This window comes from Lutjanus erythropterus, chromosome 1 (genome assembly GCF_056507025.1).
Source record: "Lutjanus erythropterus isolate fLutEry1 chromosome 1, fLutEry1.hap2, whole genome shotgun sequence".
NCBI lineage: Eukaryota > Metazoa > Chordata > Actinopteri > Lutjaniformes > Lutjanidae > Lutjanus > Lutjanus erythropterus.
In genome coordinates this window covers 32,028,245-32,055,158 of record NC_139317.1, presented here as the reverse complement: position 1 = coordinate 32,055,158, position 26,914 = coordinate 32,028,245, and the positions used below count along the sequence as shown (strand labels likewise).

The following is a 26,914-nucleotide window of genomic DNA, read 5'->3' as shown; positions in this document are numbered from 1 at the left end:
ACACAACATCATCTGCCATCCTGAGTTTATTTGACGGTAATATGAAAGTCACTGTGAATTGAAACCAACAGCGTTTACTAAATTATTGATTCACGTGTGAGCCCAGAGTGATAATATCAGGATACTGATTTTCCCTGCATGTATTATCAATTATTCATAAACCGTCTTTCTATTGATGACTGGCTGTAATGCATCCTACTGTGGTGTGTCCCTGCTGCATTCAGACACACAATGACACTGACTTTCAAACAACAAAATAACAGGAACATGCTTTAGAACAAGTTAGGAATTAGAAGAGACATCAAACTTAACATGGAATCGAAGGCAATGCAGATCATAAACCACTTCCCATGACCCCGAAATGACTCACTCACTGATGGTTCAAACGGCCATCGGGTAAATATAAATATGGACCAAAGATTCCTTTTAGCGTAAAATCAAAACACACAGTGAACCTTTTACCCTTCAGCTAAAGATAAACTTAAATACCAACCATTTCACTGGTTGCATTTGCATGAGCTTGTGTACTGGGATTAGGAAAAGCTAATCTCAATATATAAACTACATGGTTCACAAGAACATAACTTTCCCAGTAATAGTAAAGATTTACACATGATTTGTTTGATTCCACAAAGATGTGTGGTCTTGAGGGCATTAGGAAGTATGAAGAATAAAGGGAAGCAGACAAACTTTTGTTTGTGCTGGATTTTGTTGAATTTAGAGAGCACCTTAGTGAAAGCTGTGCAGAATTACATGAATGAACTGTACTAAAATACAAAACTAATACTAATTTCAAAATATTAAAACAATTGTTATTAGCCATTATGGATTTGAAATCTCTCACGTTAAAACAATTAAGATGTAGTTTGATGATGTTGTGAAGTAGCGTGGGATAATGGGAGTTACTTTCTTCTATTTTAAAGAACCATCATAGCTGATGAAAATCTATCAGACATGACTCAGGCAGAAAATTGTTCATGAACAAGGTAAAATTAAAGTTTTATTCATTTACATTTAGTAACATTTACCAACTTCCTTCCTCACTTTAAGATATATCCGAAGTATCCTGTGCAATCTCAGAAGTTATAGCAAGCCTTTTCTGCTCAGCTTACTTCAGGTCTAACCCCTTCACGCATCCAGCAGCTATGAAATAACAGACGAGACTTTTCTTGGCCTTGAGAAGCTGCAGCATTTCTTAACTGACACACTGTAATCTGTACTGTACATTTACTGCCAGTGACAACTTACTGCTCTGCTACGGACAACACAACTGCTCTGTCTGCTGCTTGCTTTCACTCATTTACATGATGTACACACATCATGAACTGGTCAATTCCTTGAAGGAGCTATGCTTATGCCAGATGTAATTATTAAACCAGTCGTGTTAAACCTCTATCCCTCTGGAATATGCTTCTTTGCCACCACGTTAAGAAAAATAATCCATACCATCACAGCCCTTGCATGAATGTTGTTGAAAACATTTGGGATAATGTAAAAACCCAACTGTGACTGACCAAAGTCTCCCATCACAAGCCTGATTTTCCAAAGCCTGACGATGCCAAAAATACACTGCCTATCCCAGCTTTAATCAAGGTATGTTGAGAAATCAATCTTCATGTGAGTAATGTTACTGAAAGTCACTAAAAGAGTACATATTACACAGTTACTGACTATTTGCATCAATCATCCTTTTCACATGATAATCAGGTATTATGCTAGGCACTGAATATGTCTTAATTAGCTGCATGACCCTAAGTCACCAGACAGGCCTATGTTAAGTGTTCAACTACAGTATGTGCACTGTTTCCATGATTCAACAATGTCCGTATCTCTAAGTCACAGGTATTCATTAAAATGTAGTGATGAATTCAGATTTCATCCCTCTGTGTTATCAAAAGACAAGTCCCGTTGTTAATCTAAAGATGACATCTATCCCAACATGCTATATACACACAGGGCTGAAATGAAGAGCAAAAGGCACTGTGTGACACCACTTTAAGTGTGATCCTAAGCTCGAATAGGCTCTGAGGAATATTCAAACTCCCTTTTACATTTGTGCACATACTGCTCAGCTTTGCCACGCAGGAAAGAGCAATTATCATTTCAAACGAGTGAGTGAAGCAGAACTGGCAGAGGAGATAAGTGCTTAAAGGAGAGTTGGGGTCACCTTATTCCCTCTGATACAGAGCTGCCCTTGCCTCAAATTATTCAAGCCTGATGGGGGAACAGTGGGAGATCGGTTCTTGAAAAACTTGCAACGCGTCAATAATGAGCTGTGCGTGTCAGTCAGAATGCAGTGTGATAGGAGGCATCATTTCCCAGAGTCCCACTTGATCACAGCCCTGTTACAGAAACTATGGGAACCTTTTGCGCAAGCCACTTATAAGGAAATCACTTTGCTGTGCGTGATGAATGCTATAAGTCTACAAACTGGAAAACAGATTGCACTAATCTCCTTTTGCTTCTGGGTTGGAAAGCTTTCCACACTTTTAACCTGATGACCCATTTAGACCAATAAAGTGTGATGACCAATCAGGAAATCCTCATCATTAGAGCGGAATATTTTGCTTCTGGTGGGAAAAGCACAAAAAAAAAGTCACAGAGGAATTCAGGTTTCCACTTGCTAAAGGCGCAGCTTGACAGACTGCCATTTAAAGGGATAGTTCGGATTTTTTGAAGTGGGTTGTATGAAGTACTTATCTGACTATTAATAATGAGGGCACTACCTACAGTAGATGCTGATCAATACACCTTCACTTTTGAGAAGCAGTGCAGAGTACCAGCACAGAGACTAAGCAATGTACTGATGAGGACGGGGTCAGCAAAGCTACTACAAAGAGTTTTAATTGGTTATGAAACAGTGATTCTTAATGCCTGCCAGCAGGTCAGATTCTCCATGAAATCAGATGAAATGAGCCTGTGTTTACATTTTCTCAGACAAAATATCCGTGGGAAGTTGTTGGCCTGTTAAAAAGAAGCAGGGAGAGATTTATAGCTTGATCATTTTATTTTAGTTTTATTTTATCCACCAGCAAAATCAGTAATTTTACCTTGCAGAACATGAGAGTCACTGGTCTACTGCTGCATCATGCCATGAGGTTGTTTTTGTTATTATATGACTTCAGTGTTTTAAAAAGGAATGGTTACAATTCACAGAAGTCACACAATAACACAAACTAACTGATCAAGGCAGCGCAACTCTTGTGTTGTGTGAGGTAAAATGACTTATTTTACCAATAGAATTTGCTTAGTTCAGAGACAGCAAACCAGCAGTGGTTTCCCACTGTTGCTAAAACACCCATTGTTGCAGAACCCGCAACAGCAGTACTTTGTTTAGCTTCCATGCTGGTTCTCCTCTCTGCTTCTTCAAACTGGTGGTATGCGGACCGGCATTTACCGTAGCTAATACACTGACTATCGATAAGTACCTCATACAACCCCACATCAAAATATCCAAATTAGTCCTTTAATGATGGTCCAAAGATGTCAGCAGTGAGAGATTGAGGAAAAATAAGGCATTTCCCTTCCACTCTGCTCTCCTTGTGACTTTCTAGCAAAGACGTTTAGGGAACACTTGTTGCTATCAAAGCTGCAAATGGCCACTATGACACAGGACGACATCTCATTCATCTGCTGGGCTGATGATGATGTCAGTCAAGCCTGTGGACAAACTCTGTGGCGTGACAAAGGAGAGTGAAAGATTTACAGTCATGTAATCACACAATAGAGGTCTTTGTGAGGTCTGGACCACGCTGTGTTAGCATCACAGTTCATCTGCTAATTACACCATCAAATCCAAAGACTTGGCTATCCATAGTGGACTATTCATCTCATGACTTAAACATCGAGTTGGGGGGGCACGATTAATCCCTGCAGTTAAACCAATGTGAGGACTCATTTCTTGACTCGATTTGACAAGCAGGGCAATGGGATTTAAAAGCGTATCAGATGACGATATTCTGTTCCTGGCCCCTGCTTCACCTCATCAGACCTGAGCTGCAATCACTTCAGGTAGCAACGTCGATGATGGTGACAACGGACCTTGTCCACAAAACTGTTCACATTATTCATCCTGAGTGGAAACATGACACAGTTCGTCTGAGTCGTTTGTCTGGTTTGCCGCCTCAAGGCTGTTGGCTGTTTACTCTCAGCAAACATGTCGACTTCAAAAGGGAACAGCTGAAGCACTTCTGCTTTGTTTACTGTCAGGGGGCTCTGTCTTTGTCTTAGCGAGCAGTCGACGCCAATAAAGGAAGTAATAAGTCAACAGTGAGGTCCCGCCTGGCAACAATACCGCTGATAATAGGTGATACATGGACAGATAAGGAATGGGATCATACTGAATTAATTATAGTCAATCGTGTATATAAAAAAAAAGGCAGGGAAATAATTAGAAATTATTAGAAAGACTGCTGCTTTTATGAGTAACTGATTTCCAACGAAAAAAGGACAAAACCAACTTGTTTTTGTAAGTAGAGGAATGTACAAAAATGATTTCGGTGGGGAGCAAACCTTGAAAAAGCTCTTCAGCATTATAAATATTTGCTTTGGACCCTTCTTTGGAATTGGAAGAAAAGCTATTTACCCGTCTAGATTGTTTTGCTGCCTGCCTGCATTGTTTTGGCGATATCATCTTCCTTCTTGAATATAATGGAACTAGATGGCACTCAGCTTGTGGGGATCAAAGCTACAATCCAATACATAAAAAACACTCAACAGCAATGTCTCTTTCCAGAAATCACGACTGAGCTACTCAGATAATCCATAGAAATTGTTGTGACCAGTTTCATGTAGGAACTATTTTCTATCTACCAAACTAAATCTTCCAACCATATCACCCTGCAGAAGAAAGCTGTCACAAGCATGAGCCTCTCGCCCATGAGTAGATGCACTCTTCCTTTTGCCCTGTGATACAGTTGGCAGACGCCAGACATAAAACAGTTCCTCCTTGAACCTGCTCACAACAAGGTTTGATGAGTAAGTATTTTTGGCACCACAAACCAAGTGCCATCTAGTTCCATTACATCTGAAAGAAAGCAGACATCTCTACAGCCGATATCACAAAAACTCTGCAACTCACACCAAAACTATCTATATGGAAAAATAGGTGAAGAAATATGTATTTTGATTTTGGGGTGACCTGTCACTTAAAACATGAACATCTGAATGTGACAAAAATATAGACCCTGATGTGACATTTAAAATTAAATTAGAATTCACTAAACATGGCAAATGGGGTATAAAATATACATTGATCTGGACTGACATATTGACTCAAAATTCAATATTGATCCAATATGATTGCTGCAAATATTATCTTCAAGATACACCATTATTTTGAAATTCCAATTACATGTCCAAGTCATGTATGTCTGGAATATTTCAGTCAGTAATGCTGAATCATTATTTAGCTGTTTTTTGTAAGGTGACTTAATGGAATCAAATCAAAATAATATTGTGGCAGACTTTATTGTATTGTACAAATATAAATCCTCCACTGCTCTCTCAAAGCTTCATACTGCATCACATAAAATGACTTTGATGCCCAACAAGCGGGACATATGGATAGAAGCACTTCAGTATGTACTGAAGTAGTTTATGTGCTATAGCCTTAAAAAGACATTTAAATAGAAATAAAACAGGTATTTCCTTCAGTAAATTACTTGGTTATTTCTTCTTAGCAACAGTTCTTCTGTAACTGCAGGTGCCTGATAACTTTCCCCTACTGCCACAATAGTACAAGTTCTTTGTTTTTATAGCTTTTATAGCAAAATACGATGGTTCTATTTGTAATTTCCCATGTAAATACTGCACCTCAAGACCATCTTGGGACAAAGTAAAAACACAATAACTGTATCCGTGTCACTTCAACTGAAATATAAGACACGGTTATCAGCGGATTCACTAAGAAAAACATTCCAGACTCACAGAAAGTCTGTTTTCCATTACAAAGTCACAGTTTATCTTTTTCTCTACATTTCTTTCAAAACAAGAGAGGGAGAATGGGGAAGACATTAATTTCTCTCTGGAGAGGAACATGTTACATAACATATTTCCATCCCAAGACGGCCACCTCAGTTAAGGCCTCAGCTAAGTTGATGCAGAGGACACTTCTGACAAACTTACACACTTGTCAAATGGACTTAGTGCAGTGTCAACATGTCTTAACCAGCCTGGTTTTGTAGGCTGCTCCCAACCACAGTTAAACACGGGTCTGTCACTGCAACTACAGGACTACTATAGGGTTAGCATAGAAATATTATAGCACTGATCTAATTTTATATGCTGGTCTTATCAATCATTTCTTCTCTGCTCAATCTCAAAGGTACTTGAAAATGATTAAACTGTAGAATATTGCATTAACCTTTCATAAAGGTGACCAAATATGGAAGAGGAACGCTATAAAGATATATGACTTGTTAATTCTGCAGTGTGAATGCAGCAGAAACCAAAATTAAAAGGTCCAGTATGTAAGATTTACGGGGAATTATTGGCAGAATATGGCAGAAACAGAATATTCATAAGAAATATTAATGTAATATTCATACTTATGTTTTCATTAGTGTATGATCACCTGAAAGTTAGAACTAATATATTTTCATTACCTTAGAATGAGCAGTTTAAATATACAGCAAGTGCTGGTCTTCGTCCACAGAGGTCGCCATGTTGCACCTCCATATTTAAGATTAAAGCTGCAGTTGGTAAAAAGATAAGGTTGGTAAATCCTGAGCTCCTCCTATGAGATGAGCAGCATGTGCTTCATGCGCAAAGGCAGCAGTTTACAGAGGCGGTGAGAGAACACAGGCCAACAGGCATCAACTGTCTGTGATAAAACGGATACCTGACAGTACAAACAGTGACAGAGGAGAGAAATTTCAAAACATTAAGATTCAGAGCCAATAGGAGGTGAAGAAGTCTAGTTCTGTCTCAGACCACTTGATTTACAATATGCTGAAAGGTTATTATGAAATTATTTCGCAATGATACCAAAACAATAGTATTGATATTTAAATACTTTTTCAAAACCATGTGTTTAAAACACAATATCATTTAGTTATAGTATCAAAAGTACTGAAGCTATAAAACAAAGATTTAAATGCTCATTCAAGACCTCAAACTTTTTCTTTGTTTTTGCTATGTTATTAAAAAAAGGAATGAGTATTGCTTTTTTATACTAGTAATACATCAAATTTTAAAATTCTGGTACTGTGACAACTCTAGTTTCTACACTGGCTGAACTGTAGATACCGTCTTTCATGAACCTAGCGGCCTCTAGCTTCTCCTACACTCCTGGAAGGGGAGGGTGTTGCGAGGTATTTGCAATCTGCAAGCTCACTGCTAGTTGCCACTAAATGCCGCATACTGGTTCTTTCATGAGTGGAACACCAGTTTTTATTTTCCAAACCAGATTTTTAAAGCAATGCCATAATGGTCAAAGAGCAAGCAACAGGAGAAGGTAGAAAAGTCATTTTAGGGACATGAATTTCAGTTTCATGTGCATGTCACCCAGAGGGACATCACCTGCATTCAGATTCCTCCTTTGCCCTGACATTCAAACCCCTGTAGGGCCTGGCCAGCCTTTCTACAGGACCTACAGGTCATAGTGAATATGAATGGCCTTACAACTGGCAGACAATGCTATGCGTAGACGCAGCAGAGACAGTCAGCAACCAGGACTGCAGCCAGGTTTTAGTGAATGCAAATGTGTACCGTTAAACCTTATCGCCCATGTGTAAAGCCAAAGTGTGACTTTTCACAGTTCAGGTTGCAATAATGCTACAAGAAATCTTGCAGACTCCTCAAACTGAAGCGTCTCCCTTGCCAAATGTTCTGGCTGCAGGATATCCTCACAGAAAACGAAACTCGGGATGGGATTTTTACATGTTTCTCTTATTATTCAGGGTGGATAACAAACACTTTTTGAGCTCATCTGCATCAAATCAACTCAGCTAAAGAACAGGCTGTGTGGCTGGCTTTGTGCCTGCCCCATCCTGGGTGCAATCTGGCTTCAGCCCAGTGAAATGACCATTTTCCCACATCTCAGGGACCCCTGAACACGCAAGTTCCCTTCAGCTTGTTCTGAGCACTTCCAGTCCCTCTGGACTGGCTCTGCGTGGGACATCACTAACCTTCTGGGGGTTAACAGCAGCAGAGTGTCTCCACTCCCCAGCTTCCACTTCCCGTCCAAATCTTTCACCACAACCTCTCCACATGCTGACCATTCCTCTGAAGTTGTTACAGTGGGTGGAGTGCTGGGTGGAGTCTGCCTGTTTGTTTTGAGTGTTTGAAAGTGTGGGTGGGGGTCTGTGTGTGCATACATGTGTGTGTTTTTCAGAAGAACAGTGGGAGGATGCTTCAAGAGAAACGGTTTCTGCAGCTTTGTTGACAGTAAAAGAGCCAGAGACTATCACTGTTATTAGTGTTACTGATACAATATCACACACTGGTAAGAGGAGCAGAGGAGTAGCAGAGGCCCAAAGGGGAAAGAGACTGCTTCACCAGTCATTTACGGTCAGATTCCTACAAAGTAGATCAGCACCGTCTAAACACTGAACCAGACTTCAGCTCTATCACACATCATAGCCTCCAGATTTGGTCCATCAGCTCAGGATAAAAAACAAATCTTATAAGCGATCATGGTTTGTTGAAGACATAAACAGAGAGAGAAAAAAAGATGCTTTATCCAGGGTCAACCTGTGTTTGTTCCATAGAAATGCTGACTGATATGAGAGGTATGTCGACAACACATTCTACAGAATGCCAGCAGAAATGAGAGGAGGCGGTTGTTTGAAGGAGAATACCAAGCGAGGTGTCATTAAGCAAGAGCAAAGTTGGACAGAATCAATTCCAAGAGGCTCCACATGGAGCTAACAGACCTGTATGATCAATCAGGACTCAGCAGCAGCTTTATGTCTGGTGAAAATAAAGCAGAGCCAGTGCAACAGAAGTGTTTCTTGTTTGTTGTTTCTTTGGGCTAAATGTGAATAGCAGCTGTTGACCCACATGTGTAGACAGAAAACAGAGGGGCCAGTCCATCAGGCAGCCTCCTCACCTACATATACTGTATACTGTATCAGGGCTGCAAATGTTTACTTTTATAACCACCAAGCTGCTAATTATTTTCACGATTAATAAATTAATTGTATGGTCTATGTACGGCTGCACATCGTTCATAAAGTTTTGATACCAGTACTGGAAGCAGTACCTTGACTTTGATACGAGTTCCTGAATGATAAGTTTTTTCTATAACAATTTTATGAAATCAGTTTTTACAAAGTGAAAATTACATTACAGATTATGATACAAATCTTTTTTTTCATCTGCTCCTTTTTACACAATCAAAGTAGCTTCAAAACATAAAACAATAAATCTATTCACTACAATAGTTAAAATTAAATTGTCCCTAGAATCTTTGTAGCTTTTTGTTTTCACACCTTGGCGGTGTTCCACTCAAAGCAGTTTCACAACATAAAAAATAGCAATTGAAGCAATTCCATCAGGGCCGTAAGCATATCAAAGTTTGGTACCCAACTATGAGTCTATAAAATAAGAAAAAATTGTGAAAAATGCTCATCACATTTTCCCAGAGCCTAGAGTTGCATCTTTAAAGTTCTTCCTCTGTCCAAACAAACAGTCCAAATCCCAAAGACTCTTCATTTACTACCATAAATGACAAAGAAAAACACCAAGTTCTCACATTTAATTAGCTGGAACCAGCAAATGTTGACATTTCTACCTGAAAAATGACAAATGATTAATACATTATCAAAATAGTTAGTAACAAACTCTCTTTCAATGACTGATCATTGTAGCCCTATACTGTATATACCATTTTCTTTAAAACTTTGTTTTAAATGTTTAAATAGTATTTTAAATTCAGATTTCTGAATGATAATAAGGGGTTTTGTTAGGAGCAAGCTGCCAGAGTGTGTATGAGAGCCTCACCAAGCACATCCCACATGGATATGACATGAAAGCACCTCTGAGGTGAGAAAAACAACAAACCATTAGCAGGAATACATTCAAAGTCTGGTCTATCATCGAGTATCATCAGGCAAAACACCACCGATCTACGAGATTTAGATAGATAGATAGAGTTGTCCAAGCTGAATACATAAAAAGTACATTAATGCCGGGATAAAAATCTCCACGGGGTATAATAACCCCCTAAAAACATAAATGCACTAAATTCAGATGAGGTTTGACTTCAGTCCGTGTTCATGTTATAAAGGTGTTTAAACCTGAAAAGCAGAGAGCATCGAGCGGCCACAGACAGACAGACCTTACCCTGCACGAGCTGCAGCACAGACAGAAAAAAAAAAAACTCGGTCACACCTCAGGTCTTCACAGTCGCTGGAAAAACTGTCGGAAAAAAGGGACCGAGGTACCATTTAAATCCGCAAAGTGCGCTTAAACTGATGCGTGTTAAAGTCCGTTAATGCGTCGGTGAAGTGAAGTCCATCCTCCGTCTGAAGACGAGCCTCTTCTACTACACACTGAGGGACGGTCGCTTTCAACGTTGTAAACTTTGGCTCCTCCCACAGCACACGCTGCCTGTCTGCAGGAAGAGTCTGCATCACACGATTCATCAGTCACTTCAACTAAACATTACTGCTTTATATTGTACTGTTCTTGAATGCAATGCTGAGGTGCTAGGACTTTATTTGAGTTCTCATTTAATGTTATATATTTTATCTTACTTTTTAGATGAATTTGAATGAATTTTGCTCAATGGATACAAGCTTTTAAAATGCAACCCGTTGTTGAGGACTAAACTAGTAGTTTCTGACGTTTTTGGCTCGGCATCTTACAAAAAGCAGTGTGTACTCTGGGTCACATTTCAGATTTTTATGATTTCAGATTTTTATGATCCACAAAATAGTGATCTTTCCATCTAAATTTCTCACACGTGTAAACGTTCAAACGTGATTTATTGAGAGAATATGGCAGAAATGGAATACAATATTCCTAATATTTAATTTTTAAAAAGCAAGCAGAATAAATAAAACAACGATGTGGGATTTATATGACGAGTTACTCTGATCTGATCTGATCCAGTTTAACAGGTGTTGCATCGTATTTGGTGACCTGTCACATTAAGACCAGAACATATCTTATGTCTCGTCATTTGTACGATTAGGCTTGCTTGTTCAGAGTTGTGATTAAAGGGCTGGGTAGGCCAAGGAAGATTTTCAGATTTCACACTGGGCCGTGGAATTCATCATTTTGGGAATGGCTGTCTAAGGTTTAAAACAAAAGAGTTACAATATTTATAATAAGTATAAGTATTTACAATGTACAAACTCACCACTAGATTACAACTAAATCCTACAAACTGGTTCTTTAAAATAGATTTGTCTATCAGAACTTCATTTTTTTTCTTCTTTTCCTTCTGACAACCCTCATGTTTATCTGGTGTCCCTAATACTGTAAAGACTGTAATTTTAACTCGCTTCACTTTCAGCAGCTACAACAGTAGCATGCTGCTTCAGTATTAATAAACTAATGATGTCACATGTAACAATATATCAGTCAGAGGAGCCAAACCAGTACTTTTACTTTAATACTTTTACTACACTGTGCTGCTAATATTTACTTGATCTACTTTTTACTTCAGCAGGATTTTTCTTGAATGACTTTTACTTGTAATAGAGTATTTTTCCATTGCTGTTTTGGTACTTTTATTTAAGTAAAGGGTCTGAATACTTCCTCCACCACTGAAATAATAAAAGCAAATATCACCAAAGTTTCACATTAAATATCTAGTTTTCCTTTTTATGTTGGAAGTCTAAAAAGCCTATAAATGTTTATGAACTGTGCAAAAGCAAGTCAAAATTCAGAAATGTATTTTTCATACACACACAGAAAAATATCTGTATGCTTGTTTGTTTGTTTGTTTGTTTATGGCTGCAAACAGTGTAAAAATGAAACTATGCAATAGTCAGCTGAAAAACAGAAAATGTATGCATGCATGCACATAATCCACATAGATAAATTGTACAGGAGTAGTGTATTGAATCAAAACTTGTGTCTTTAAAACATATTGAATGTGTTTTGCCGAATCTTGTGGTGTGGGTTCTCTCTGGGTTCTCTGGCTTCCTCCCACAGTCCAAAGACATGCATGCTAGGTTAATTGGTGACTCTAAATTGCCTGTAGGTGTGAATATGAGTGTGAGTGGTTGTCTGTCTCTATGTGTCAGCCCTGCGATGAACTGGCGACTTGTCCAGGGTGAACCCCGCCTCTCGCCCAGTGTCAGCTGGGATAGGCTCCAGCCCCCTACGACCCTTCGGGAGTAAGCGAATACAGAAAATGAACGAATGAATGAATCTTGCAGCATCTTCTCTCTGATTCTGACAGTGACATCTTTACTGAGAGAAAGTTTTCCTGCCCTGCTGTCTTGAGTATCAGAGTTCCTCTCGCTCTGTCTTCTCTGTGTTACCCCGCAGCCATCAAACAATGAATGACAACTGAGAGCGTCCAGCACAAGAGAATTACAGAGGATTATATACAAAGGCAAAGACCTGAACACAACCAGGCTCAGCCATTCATGTAATCTCTTTTTTTTACCCCCAGAAAAGAGTAAAAAAGAACTGTAGACTCGTATCATGCAGTCAAAATGACAGAGAGTGTGGCTGCCCCTTCTGCTCTGCTTTGGACATCCAATCAAAATTATCATTATCTTTTCTTGACAAGGTGAGACACAAATCATGCATAACACAAAGCCACTCTTTGCACCCGGAGGGGAGAAGATAACATTAATAATTAGTCTCCAACCACTTGCTTTCGGTGATGTGCGACAATGTGAGAATTTGTCAGATATTTTGACTGTTAACACCAAGAAATGTGACGACAGTAACCGAAGCCAGGCGGAGAGTGCTTGAGGCTGCATCCTGATGGACCCCTGACACTTCAGGAAATGTTGTCACTCACTTTTGCATGACTCTGCCACAGATAACAACCATCACCCCCACTACAAAAATATGTCCAGGTGGGGTCTGTTTTCCTCTCGCTTTCTGTCCTTGTCGTTCTTTTTTCTTTGACTGTTTGCAGGTCTCTCTCTATTGTGTGTTCTCTGATAGACAGACACCAAATCAAAGTTGCTCTCCTTTATCTGCCGGGCCTTCAGTAATCCCTCAAATTCAATCAAGGATTACTTCTGAGAAGATTAAAATCATTCAACTTATGCAAAAGTCAGCCTTTGCACCACAACAGGGGGTGGACTGACCAGTCAGCAGTATGAATTCCTCTAAAAATGAGCAGCATTTTCTTCATTACTTGTCTGTTTACTCTGCACTGATATATGGAGCAATAATGAAGGCATTAATCTATGAGTCCCCCGAAACTGAATTCTCCAAAAACAAATGGATTAAAAAATGATGTGTGCAAATTTAGCCTCTATCTCACACTGAAAAAGGGAGAAAAATGAATGTGCCCAGCAGTCCTCAGACATTGGCACTCCCAAACTAAAGATGGAATAACAAGATGTTGAGTAGCTCTGCAGCTTTGGGTGAAGCACTTTGATAAAAATTAAGTGGCGTCCTGGTAATGAGCATGCTGGGGTTTATTTGGAGCTACTTACACTTTGAAGAAATTAATTCTCACTTAGAAAAAAAAAAAAAAAAATCATCAATCGGTGTGGTATTTAATTCCTGAAGGTTGCATTTTACAAATTCTTAGCTGTTGACCACATCACCCTTAATCTGCCACTGCACTCACATAATATCCCTTTGTTGTGGCACGCGAACGCACCGGGGAGCATACTGAAACCATTCACATTAAGGTCACAGCCACCCGTGGAGCTTTTATTGGGGTTAAGTATATGACAGACTCTTTCAGTAATACACGACACCAGATCTGGAGACTCGCCTAGATGTTTTGTGAATTTAACCACCCAACAAGCCCTAAGTAGTAGCAGCTTACAGCAGATTATTGTATGAATGAGATCAACTTTTTTTTTCATAGACAGGCTGAAATTCACTCCAGGTTTTGATATTTGTCCCTTACATTGTGTGTATTCGTTAGTGTTACTTGCATATCTAACAAAAATAAGACCTTCAAAATTTTTTTTTTTAAAAATGACCACAAGACTAATTTTTAGCCATGCTAGCAGCATGACTTTAGGGATGGTGAAGGTGGTGGTCGGTCAGTCAGTCCACCACTTTTTTCAGACTGAGATATCTTAACAACCATTGGATGGATTTCCATACAATTTGATACAAACCTTCACAGTCCCCAGAGGATAAATTCTAATGACTTTGGCGATCCTTATTTTTCAAGTGTTGTCATCAAATAAAAAAGTCAACTTTCCCAGAACTTTGGTTTATGACCAAATATCTACGTACTAATGACATTCCCATCAGCCTAAGCTGTACTGCTTCCAGTGATGATAATGTTAGCATGCTAACATGCTAAACTAAGAGGGCATAATCATTACACCTGTCAATCATTTGTCTCAGACAACCATCCTCACATTATCATTTTGCTATAGGGGATGACCACTCAGGCTTGTTTGTATTTCTTTAAAACCAATCACAGTCTTCTCGGGTGGTGCTGAGTCAGGCATGCAGTGCCAGTTCCCCTGCAAAACAGTGTTGATAAACTTGTTTTGTTGGAACATTCGCACATGGCAAGGTGAGTCCTGGCAATAAAACTGATAAATCCACACAAAAGAAAAGGTAACAGGTGCTAGCTTGTTGAAATTCTTTCCATCAGCAACCTAGATGGCAACTTGCTTGTTGTTGTTGTTTCCTACAGGGATGAGGACTTGCAGGAAAATTCAGATAGCAGATATGACAGATGCCACCTGAAACAGGCAACCGATGGCATTCTTGCACCCACACTCTACATCTGGTGAATCAGACATTTTTTAAACATCAACATATGCTGTATCATTTAGCTAGTATTTAGCTCAAGGCATCACTGTCTGAGTAAGGCTTCACAGAGCTGCCAGCATGGCTAAGGAGTCTTAGGATCCTTTCTAATACCCACACTACCATACTATTTATTATGCCAGAAAAAGTTGCAGTGTGTCCTAATTGCAATATGCCAAAACTATCAGGATGTCCTACATCCAGTCACATTTTGCAGTATGCAAGCCTGCTTTCTTATACATCACATAGACTGAGCCACCAAGAGACCACAGACTGATAACAGCTCATTGACAGAAGACAGAAGCCAAAATGACAGATGACGGCAAATTCAAGTGTAAAGGTGCGTATCAATTCACATACTTCTTTTTACTTAAGATTTAGCACTACTGATTGCAACAGATGTATTGCAAAAGGGTCAAAGTTCAAGGTGCAATGTTACTGCGAGGTTGTATGTCCCAGTAGTATGCATACTGTATGTAACAGTATACACTTTGTAAGGGTATACTACAAAGTAAAAGGAAACAGTATGCAAAGAAAAAGTCAGGTTTTGAAACACAGCTTTAGTCATGTGCATAGATTATTGGCTTGCCAGTAAACTGAATGATGAAAAACATATTTTATGCAATTACACCTACAGTGAAAAGCAGGCTATCAAAAAAAACAAAAACTTACAGATACATTTTAAATTGTATGTAATATAAGTAGCATCTGTTAAAGAGGACTGAAGACAGAGCTGTTGACATGCAACAAGGTCAACGCATGACTCCTTCAGTACAAGGTGTTGTGCACCCTGACCAGTATGCTCCACCCCTGCAGGCTGTGATGAAGTCAGAGCCACCCAGTGCAGGTGCCTCCCGCAGACCTAACAGCACTATGACTCATCTCCGTGTCCTCACCTTGTCCCGCTCCGGCGGTCCCCAAAATGTCCCCACATCTCACTCACCCTCTCTCTCTCGCTACACAGGAGACTGTCTCTCCTCACACCGATGATTCATGACTATTCAACTGATGCAGCACTCTGGTCTGAAAGTGTCCCATTTGCTACCTCTATAAATGATCGTGAGTTGACTTGTTTTGACAAGTTGGTCATATATCACGGATAGGAATGACTTGCTGTTTTGATACCTTTAAATCAAACTGCAAGTGCTGTTGGCTGTGACCATATTTTTTCTGCACATTTGGGTAACAGACGTAAACTGATGTTTCTTGGCCCAAGAATCAGAATAAATATGTTTGTCTTTTATACACATCTGAAACATCATCATACAATTTATTGTAGATTCTTGTCCAATGGCAATTGTACAGAACTTGGCCAATTAACTACTTTTGACCCTCACAGACTTTCAAGATCGTATAAAGCAACAATATATGTGTGTTCTGAGATCACACCACCAAAAGTGTTATTACCACCCAGCCAAATTGGAATAATTAAAAAAAATCACTATGTATGTAAAATTAGGTCTTAAAATAATGAAAAAATCAAATGCTATAGGCGTGTCCTCTCTGCTATCTTGATTTCAAGCACCGCTATGACTGGAAATTGACCTGAAACAGGGACACTCCATCTGGTAGCTTTATTGGACATGTCCATATGTCCATAAATATGTCCAGACATATTTGAGCCACCAGAGCCAAAGGACAGTGACTGGATGGTATTTTTTTTCTTCTGTGTCAGGTTGTTGGAACTGAAGAGAGCTGAAGTGAACTGCTGGGCTGGTTTGGACTGAGAGAGTTGCTGAAGGTACATTTGTCGCTGACTGTTAGAGAGGAGGAGGGGAGGGGGAGACGATGTTGTTCATGTGTGGGTTGGTGGGGACTATATAGTGTTGGGGGACTATGGCTTTGGCACATCACCAAACCATGTTTCAGGTCCACCCAAAAAATCCTAAGCACAGAAGTAGTGAACAACAGTTTATTGGTCTCTAGTATTCTGCATTACATAGTTCTCATGTTTTCAGCAACTATTTTCTAACATGTATAATATATTAAGAAGAAAAACTCCCTGTTTATTTAAGAAGGGTTTTAAAGAGTCCGTTCAACCTAATTACATAGAATGCTATTTTCTCAGTTACCCCTATAGTAGTATGAAGTCATGCAGATAGTTTGAGTTAAAGGACCTTTGTCCTCACAGCAATAAATGACATTTCAACAATATGATTGTATAGCTAGGCTAGCAGCTCTGTGAAGCTATAGAAGACCACAGTGGCAATGTTAACATGTTGACATTAAAGGTCCAGTATGTAGGATTTATGTGGATTTATGGGCACTTGACAGAATGTGGGAGAAATTAAATGAAATATTCATATGTACGCTTTCATTAGTGTATAATCACCTGGAAATCAGATTAGATGTGTTTTCATTGTCTTAGAACGAACCATTTATATCTAGAGAGGGCATAGGTCCATTGTCTACTGCCATGTTGTTTGTAATAGCCCAGAATGGACAAACCAAACACTGGCCTTGCGATATGTTTCACGGCCACGGTAAGTTCTCCTGCACATTAGGAAGGGTAGGTTCAAGTGAAATGTTCACAATCTGCAAGCTTACTGCTACCAAAACCAGCACACTCTTTTACTGAAAAGTGAGAAGGTATACTCAAAGCAGACAGACTAAATACAGGCAATTTCTGAGTGTGTTGTTGTTGCATACTATTCTCCCACAATGCAATTCACAAGGGACATGAAGGAGCTGCTCATAGCTGAAAAAATGTGGGTGGAGGTGAAACAGCTCCAAAAAACTTAGGAAAATAGAAAAAATAGTAATCCAGTGAACCTGAGGGAAAACATTTTAATGTTTAGGTTGCAGTGGCATTCCAAATTTGCCATTTGACTGATGTCTGAAATCACACATATGCAGATATATTCTGCATGCAGATGTAATTGCTAAAACATAAAACAATGACTAGCTATTCATTGCGTACTCTATTAGTATGTAGTATGGATGTGGGACACAGTTTAATCACAGCTGAGGCTGATGAGAATGTCATTAATTTTGCTGATATTTGGTCATAAACCAAAGTTCTAGACCATCCATCCAATAGTTGCTGAGACATTTTAGCCTGGATCAAAGTGTTGGTCAGGCTGATTGACATCCCTATGGAGCCTCTAACATAGCTAAAAAACCACAACAGACACAATGACCCGCTTACTCTGAACAATCCACAGACCTCAGTTTACATTGGAACTACTTACTACCAAAGTAATAGTCTACACAAATGCTGTGATCAGTGGAAAACATGCTGCTAATGAGTTTTTAAAAGTCATTTTTCAGCTGTGAGAACACCTCAAATAAAATTCCATTCACATCCTTACTGGGGTCAAGGCAATAATATCGGATACCAGAAAATACCAAAAAATCTGAGCACATAAAACCAAAATTATCTGTGTGGCTAGATAGAGGTAGGTGAGAATTATATATATATATTTTTTTTATAATTTTAGTGAAGTAAATGCACTCAAGTTCATGTGTATTATTAACCAGTGTGACAGAACAGCATCAATAAGGAAATAAATCTGTTGCCACAGATGGCAGCTCATGTCCACATCAAAGACAAGAGAGGTGGCTTCCCCTGTTTTTACCACTTCCTTGCTTCCTTGCGGCCTCACTGCCATCTCTTTCACTCTCCCTCTGATGCGCACACACGTCAGAAGTAGGCCTGTGTTTATAGTGACAGGCAAAATAATTAAACACGAGATGCAAATCATGTCATCGACTTTAATTGGCTCCTACTTTCATTCCTGACATGTTCAATCATCCCAGAGTGAGTTTTTGAGGCTTTTTGGTTCCCAACACATAATTAAAGCTTTGAGGTTTACCAGCTAACTTGTCAATACAGCTCATCGTGCAAAATAGTTGAAGACTGGATGATTGAAACCAAAGAAAAGTCCTGATTTTGCTTTCAAGGTTCTGCAGTATGTTTTATGACATGTTGTGACCAAGTTTTGTTTCCATGATTTTTTCTTTAAGAGTCTTTGTTGAAGGTAGAATAAGTAGGATTTACCAGTTGCCAATGTTTTTGGTTGGTAAAGCGTCCCGAGCATTGCAAAATAATGAAAAAATAAGAAAATATGGGTGGGGGGAAGGGTCATAAGTGGGGGGAGCCTCTGGGTCTAAAGAATGAAGCCAACACACAGGCTTCAAAACAGTAGTCCACAAATGAATGTGACAATATGGCAATAATTAATCTACTATCTATTATTGCCACACACTTCTGGTGGGTTGTGGGTGATGACCGAGAGGGATTGTGTTTGGGTGAATCTGTGGATTGTGTATTGAGAAAATCCTGCATAGTTTGCCTTTAACAAAATAAATTGAATTTGAAGATGTGGTGGGAAAGAGGAATGCTTTCTTTTGGTATTTCATAGTCATAGTATTTCTTGTATAGTTACAGTAAAAATACTCACAAACAAAGAAAGACCAAGGGAAAACTGGAGAGTCTGACAAGTGTCAAAGCTTATGAAATAGACTTGAAACCTTGACAAGAGAACATACGATACTGGAGCTAAATAACTGGATGCCTCTTTATCTTCCATAATAAAGAAGCAATATCTGCTGTCTGACATGTGGCGTAAGAATCTGTAGGATGTTATGAGATTAATGCACATTAATGTGGTCTGCTTTTCCCCTGAGATCTTGAGTGAAGGCCAGTGCAGTTTAAATGAAGACGTCTGTGTGTGTGTGTGTGTTTGCTCAGTACATAGATTTTCTTTGTCTGGCTTGTTCTTGGCGGTTTTGAAGCTGGGAGGCTGTGGATGCCGCAGTAGGAGGGCATAGGTGAAGGTCCTGCACAGCTGCACAGCGGGAGGGGGGAGGGCTGTGGAAGAAAGCCTCCAGGCACTGAGAATGAATTAATGAGTTTCTGATTTTTTTTATGAATTTTTCAGCAGAAATAACTTTATTAATCTTGGCATTAAATATAGTACAGCATTAAAGGGGAATATCATTAAGTGTAAGAAACTGACTCTTTGGTTCTTAGGTCTAATGGCAGGTTTATCCATTAAGTTTTTTGTGATCCTTTCCTGAAATTAAATCAAAACTTGAAGCTGCTCCTCTTCCAATAAAGCTCTGCAGAGGTTTGTGGAATGTTACAGACAACAGCTCATTGAAAACAAAATGAAATTTCCATCAGCTGCTTAGAAAGAAATGCAAGATATTAGTAATCCTTTTAAGCAAGCATTTGGGAGTTTTAGTAGTGATAATAGCACAAGTGCAGGCACAAACAGATTGTCTAGATTTTCAACTGTTAAACACAGATCATCCATATTTTTCTTTGCTCTCAACCTTCTGTTCTGTGTTTAGTCTCCGTTAAAGCACTGTGCAGTACCAGGTCTCCTTATGCTCCAAGCTCTGTTCATTGGCAGACACACAGCTCTTTGGAAGTATGCATTGTTTTTTTTTTTTTTTTGCTTGTGCAATTCGTATATTGCACATTCGCTAATATTTAGAATAATTGTGCAGACCAATTTTTTTTTTCAATGCAGTTACAATGCAGATAGTCATAATTAGTATATGAGTCATGGCCAAAAATGTGTTTAGTCGGGTCACTGTGACCTTGACCTTTAACCACCAAAATTTTGTCAGTTCATCCTTGAGTGCAAATGAATATTTGTATCAAGTTTGAAGAAACTCGCTCAAGGTGTTCTTGAGATTCACAAGAATGGGATGACCTGAAAACATGATGCCTGTGGCCATAGCTGTCGCTGGTGCACAACCATAAAGAAAGGTTCTTTCAAGGCTTTTCAAAAATCTGAGGTCCTTCAGCATATACTCATGAATGTCCACAAAAAAAAATTGACTGATTGGTCCAGTCTGACCTTATCTCCAGACAAGATACAAGTCCATTGATTTCACACTCACTTACGCATACACGCACACGTACGCAAGCAACTGCATGATTAGACTGAATACATTTAGATGCTGGAAATTTTTCCTGGTAAGGTAGTATGCATGACATTTGGTGGACAGCTTTGATGAAAGAGTACTTCAGTATTTTCAGGATGAAAGAAGCAGAGCAGCTGTCCTGGGTCTGGTTTTTTCCATAAGTGAGCCCCACAACATCACATGTTTTATTCTTAGGAATACTTGCGGTGTCTCTGTTTAGAGCCAACGGAAAAAAAACTCCCAAAACTATCAAACACTCACAATCTTTGATGAAAAAAACAAAAATAACAGCTGACAGTGCTGACGTAGGAGCCTGTATATAGATCAGAGCACTCGCACAGTCATTGCAGTAAAACAATGACTGCGCTGAAGTCCTCAAGAAGCTGAAAGATATGTTAATCCTTTTCTGTGCTGTGTTCCAAATCTGTTACACAGTTGGCAGAGTCATTGAAATATTGATTGAATTGACCTTTTTACTTAAACTATTGTACGTTGAGTCAAATATTCATATTCCCCTCACTTGACTGACTTGACGTCAACAAACCCAGTGAGAGGAAGATACAAAATTAACAGTTTCAGCCAGCATGAAATTGTAGTAGATCTAATGTACCAACAGCGCAAGTTTTGCATCCTCAACTTCACACTTCACGGGGAGCTCCAGAGTCAGTTTGTGACAAAACAGACAAGAGAAAAGACTCCTCACAATCAGAGGCTGATCGAGTAACAGAAGAACTGCTTCAGGGAGAATATTAACATTTAGATTTTCTGCCAGCTTCATAGACTGCAGTGTATGAGTGGCATATTATCTCCCGGCCTTACTTTTAAAGGTCTTTGGGGCAGTGGGCTGTAATGGGATTCAAACAGTAAGAAATCAATAAACTATCTCACACGCTAACCTTAAAAGGACCCCAAATAATGCTTGAACAGCCAATGGGAGCTGACGATGCACTGCGCTTCCTCATTGCCTGTTTGTTTATATTATATTGTTGTTGGACCCCCATCCTAATTACTTTCCATTTATGCCTACATAGAGAATGTCAGAGCTAAACAGCCTGGAGGAAGAGCCGTTTCATGTGCTAATCATCGATTAAAAAAATCCACCAACATATTTGCACACACTGTTCCATGAGGGCCTGCGGAGAGATTGAACAAGGCCAGCTGACTTCCAAAATATCTTTGTGGGTTTCTTCCTTTCTATGTGGTCATAGCTGCAATCATTGATAATAATGACTGAGCTGAAGAGCATAGCAGAGCTAATTTGTTTGTTGGTTAATTGAAGAACGGCATGCAGATTATCTAGTGTGGAAAATATATTGTTTGGTTTGCTGCCACTAAGCTGCTGATGGATTCCACCTCCCTCCAAATTTACTAGATATTTGTTTGAATGGATTGTAGGATCCCATCAATTACAGCCCGACTGATATATTTCGGTTGAGGGATATTATTGGCTTGATATTAACCTATCACAGCTATATCGGCATCAGCATATATGTTGATGAAATCCACCTACATGAAATCTTTTGTAATAGAACATAATGCAGATTGTTTGCTAGCTTTATAGGCAACATTTTATGTATATCATCTTTTTTTATATATATCTTATCTTGTATATATCCTTTTTCTAAAAGGCAGGATCAGTAGGATTTGTCTGAATTGTTAGAGTTCTAGAAGAGCTAGAAGAGATAAATAAATGGCTAAAAAACTATTATTAGTTGAAAAACAAAAACAAACTTTCACATTATCCTGAGAAACTTTTGTGTTCCCTTGCAAAGCTTTTGTATTGTCTCACAAAACTTTTGTTTCCCTGTGGAGATATATATTGAGAGGAATAAAGCACTTCTGCCTCCATGTCAAAACCCAAGTGAGAAGAAATTGCAAACTGGGTCAATCGTAGTGTGATAACATTACAAGTTCTTGTAAATATTAATGTTACAGCGTTGGAAACTTTACTTTTAAAACTAAGGTTAGTCTTTTCAAAGTCTGTGTTTATCTTATTAGCAACTTTTGTGAGTTTAATGTTACTGGTCATGCTGATGAGCTTACATTAGCATACTATCTTTTGTGTATGCATTGTTAGCTTTAACATTACTTAATTCTCTTTTATACAATCTGTTCAAGGCAGGACGCCCCCATTTCTTTCCAATCTATTTTTCCTCTCAGTTGTTCCATAGTGGCCTATATCGTCAATAGTAATGTAATATAATTTTGGACAATAACATTTATTCCTAAACTCTAAAATAACCTGCTACCATGACATATCTGCACATCTGTCACAAACGCTAACCACTTTTGAGGGAAAATTGTGTGTTTATGTATGTATTGTATATTCTGTATCAGGAAAATCCGTCAATATATCAATATCTGAATAATTAAACTCCTTACACCAGTCAGTCACTAAATCAACTAAACAGGAAGGAGATACTTAAAAAGGAACAAATTTTATGCATTTATATTGAATGGAGAAGCATTGAATCATGTCTGGCTTTTTGTCAGATGCATGTGAAAATGGGGAAAAAAAAAACATCTGGATGAATTAGTTATGAGACTGTCCACATGTGAAGTAGACCAACCATTATAAAATATTAACATCTCTACACACTGGATGTAAAAGGTTAGGTTGCAGTGCACAGCTACAGAAAATGCAATTTGGTCAACCTCAGCTCAGAAAGAAAAATGCACCAGTGACTTCTTCCCTCAGTCCCATTATCATTAATGTGTCATTTAGCAGTCAAAAGCCGAGGCAATAATAGAATTACTTTTCCTATTAGACTCAATGTCACTGAGCCGCACAGTGAAAGAGCCCAGTGCACATAATGGGGAAGGAGAAGACAGAGGGAGCATTGCAAGTGTCCAAATGTCACAGGCGCACGAGTTCACACCACATGCACACACCCTGTTTTGTCAGTGACACAACAGGAACAATCTGTATGTACATAATGAGACTGTCAGGGCTTTATTGTAGCCAATATATCCTCGCTGTCCAGCAGGAAGGGAAGGAGTCAAACTAAAGCATCACAGGAACTTCATGCAGCAGCAGCTTTGGATTCAGCTTCCAATCATTTTTTTTTCTTTCCTCAAAGCAAGGTGACTGGCATTTCTCAAAGAGGACACCAGATAACAGAACACCCTGGAGCATATTTAGGCTTCATCAGTCAGGCTGCACATGCTTACATATGCATACAAACAGATTTAAACACACACACGTGCACCTCACCACGGCTTCCAGCACCTTACTGGGACACAGACACACAGTGAGCCAAGACCCTGACTGAATGCAATCTATTGCCATGGCATCCAGCGCCTGGATGACCGGTATCTGTAGTAACTGAGCCGCCTCACACCACTTCATCACTCCAAAGCACAAACTCAGCTGCCAGCCTCTCCTCCTCCCAGGTTGCAGTGGCAGCAGCAATGCCTCCCGGTGTTTGTCCGCCACTCTCTGCAGAAGGAAAAAAAAACACCCCAACGTCCTTTCATCCTTTTGTCTTATTGTGAACCCCAATCGCCTGCTGTCATATAGAGAAAGGAGAGACTCACCGTGCTCTCCCCCCACGGCGGAAGACAGGAGCCAGGTGGAGCGAGCAGAGGCTGCAGCAGTGGCGGAGGAATCCCCCTGATAGTGTATGTGTAAGAGTGTGTGTGAGAAAAAGAGAGGGAGCGTGGAAGTGTGTGAGTGCATGTGTGTGTGTGTGTGTGTGTGTGTGTGTGTGTGTGCATGCAAGTGTGTGTGTGGAGTCAGAGCTGAACCAGCAGATGCAGACGGGAGCCACCAATAGAATGAGGAGAAGGAGAGGGAGAGGAGTGTGTGAGAGACAGCAGAGGAGGGGTCTGATAGCATTACATCATGGACTAGGGAACGATGGGTTTGCAGGGGGTGGGCTACGGGTGGGGGAAGGTGTGTGTGTCCTTGTGTTTGTGTTTGTGTTTGCATCACCATCACTGTATATTCTCCCTCTGCAGCGGACCACAGGAGGATGATTAAAGATTGTGTCCATGCTGCATTCAGGGCAGTGTCGTCATGGTGCCTGCACCTGTGTGTGTGTGTTTCTGTGATGTGTGTGTGTCTGTATGTGTGATGTGTGTGTGGTTGCGTACAAATGAGCAGAGAATAAACAACAGCTATAATCAAGGTAGCTAGGCATTATAATCACACCACATTTTATAGATCATGTACCCTAACCTCCTGGTAACTACACTCTTAGAAATAAAGATGCGAACTAGAACCATATAGGGTTCTTCAGATTGTCCCCATAGGAGAACCTGTTTTAGTTCCTTGTTGAACCATTTAATAAATGTGCTATATGGAACCAAGAACCCAACATAAGAGATCATACTTAGAATCCTCTGTGAAAGGTTTGATCCAGACCCCCTTATGGGAGGTTCTACAGAGAACACTTATATAGTATAACAGTTCCACCCAGAACTCTGTGTGGGGGTTTTATTAAGAGTTTTTCCACCTTCTAAGGGTGCTAGCAAGAATCCACTTAGGTTCTACTGATAACCTTTTATATTCCAAGAATTTTATACACCACCCAGGGGGATACCAAGAATTCTTTTATATTCCAAAGGTTTTATCTAGAACACACTCAGGGTTCTATGGAGAACCTTTTAATAATCCAATGATTTTGTCTTGAATCCAACCAGGGGGTTCTACTGAGAATTCTTTTATATTCCAAGGTATCCAAAACACGCTCAAGGGGTTCTACAGTGAACCTTTTTATAATCCAATACTTTCATCTAGAACCCATCAAGGGGTTCTACCAAAAACCCTTTTATATTCTGCCACAGAGAACCTTGATGAAAGAGTTCCTCAAGAATTTCAACAATCCTTGAAGAAATCTTTCTTCTGAAAAGGGTTCTTTGTGAGGCTAAGGGTTCTTATTGGAACATTTAGTCTTACAAAGAATCCTTGCCAAACACTTTCTTCAGAAAATGGATCTTAGGAAGCAAATTGTTCTGGGGAGAACCTCCGCCCTTTAGAAAGAACCCTTTTGGAACTTATTTTTAAGAGTGCACAGTGTATAAATAAGTATCTTTACAGCTTTCATGTATTCCAGATGCTGATTTCCCTTCCTTTTCCTGTTACATGGACGTCATACAGGCTAACAGTTTGCTGCAGATGGAAACTGAAAAGAATAAAAATCTTGGTCCCGCCCCTTCCCACCACAGGACACACAGAGCTACCGGCTAATGGCTCCCTTGTCAGTTTAAAAAAGCTCTGATGGACACCCTGTTAGGAAGTCACTGACATTTCAGGTGGGTGATTCCAAACAGTTCTGCTGGCTTTGACATAGCACATCTCTAAATGGAAGAGAAAACACACACACTTCTTTTTTTTACCTTATAGCAACAGCAATCACCTGTCTTTGTGCAGCCTGCCATCCCTAAAAAGGAACAGAGAGGAAGAAGGAAGTAGAGAAAGAGGGAGTTAGAAGGAAAGGCATTCATAGGAAAACAATGACAGCTCAGGGTCATCCTTGCACCTCTTGCTCTGTCTGTACCAATCTGGCACCAGACAGGCAGAACACGAGATAGGAGGGAGGCAGGTGGCGGAAATGCGTAGATAAGGAAGTCTTTCCTCCCAGCTCTCTTCATTAATTTTCATAAGTTATGTCTGTGTTTAGCCCTGCAGGCTTTGAGCAACTTATATCATGTTTTTATGTTGCACTCAGGAAAAAGCTACATCAACCTCACATTGCAAAGTGACATTTGCTTGTCCACACATAAAAGGCGAGGCTTGGTGATGTGACAAGTCACATGGTTAGTTGGTGAACTGCTGTAGCTGGTGAGCCTCCAGCTAACCTGCTGGCCTGGCATGCTAGCACTAATCAGTAACACTCACATACTTACTCTATAAAGATGGACGGCATGACAGCATTGTCTGTAAATAAATATGGATGCTGCATCTCTGCACTTTCTCCTACTGTACAAGAACACTGTCCGTTTTTTATATATGTATATGCATTAGAGCTCCCTGAAAATGAAGCCAAAACACCTTGATCTACCCAGTTGTTGGCTACAGGTCTTAAACCCCGCCCCCTCCAAATTAGCAGATGGGATATGGACCAAAGCAAAAAGTTCAAGTACAAAATTACATTTTTTTCCCTGTTATGTTTTCTGTCATTTTATCACACTGATCGCTGTTCAAGTGTTCATTCTTCTT

At 39.6% G+C, this 26,914-nt stretch overlaps 1 protein-coding gene across 2 annotated transcripts in view; it reads right to left on the bottom strand.

Moving 5' to 3' along the window:
* Window positions 1–24,502, bottom strand: part of sema4bb (sema domain, immunoglobulin domain (Ig), transmembrane domain (TM) and short cytoplasmic domain, (semaphorin) 4Bb) — a 74,479-nt gene extending 49,977 nt beyond the window's left edge. The window contains exon 1 of one of the 2 annotated variants that reach the window (XM_084719984.1): window positions 24,289–24,502. The gene's annotated coding sequence lies outside the window, so the exon portion shown is untranslated. Of the gene's footprint in view, window positions 1–10,287; window positions 10,470–24,288 lie in introns of those variants that run through there. The other variant, XM_084719977.1, reaches the window with a different exon arrangement.
* Window positions 24,503–26,914: the final 2,412 nt, after the last annotated feature.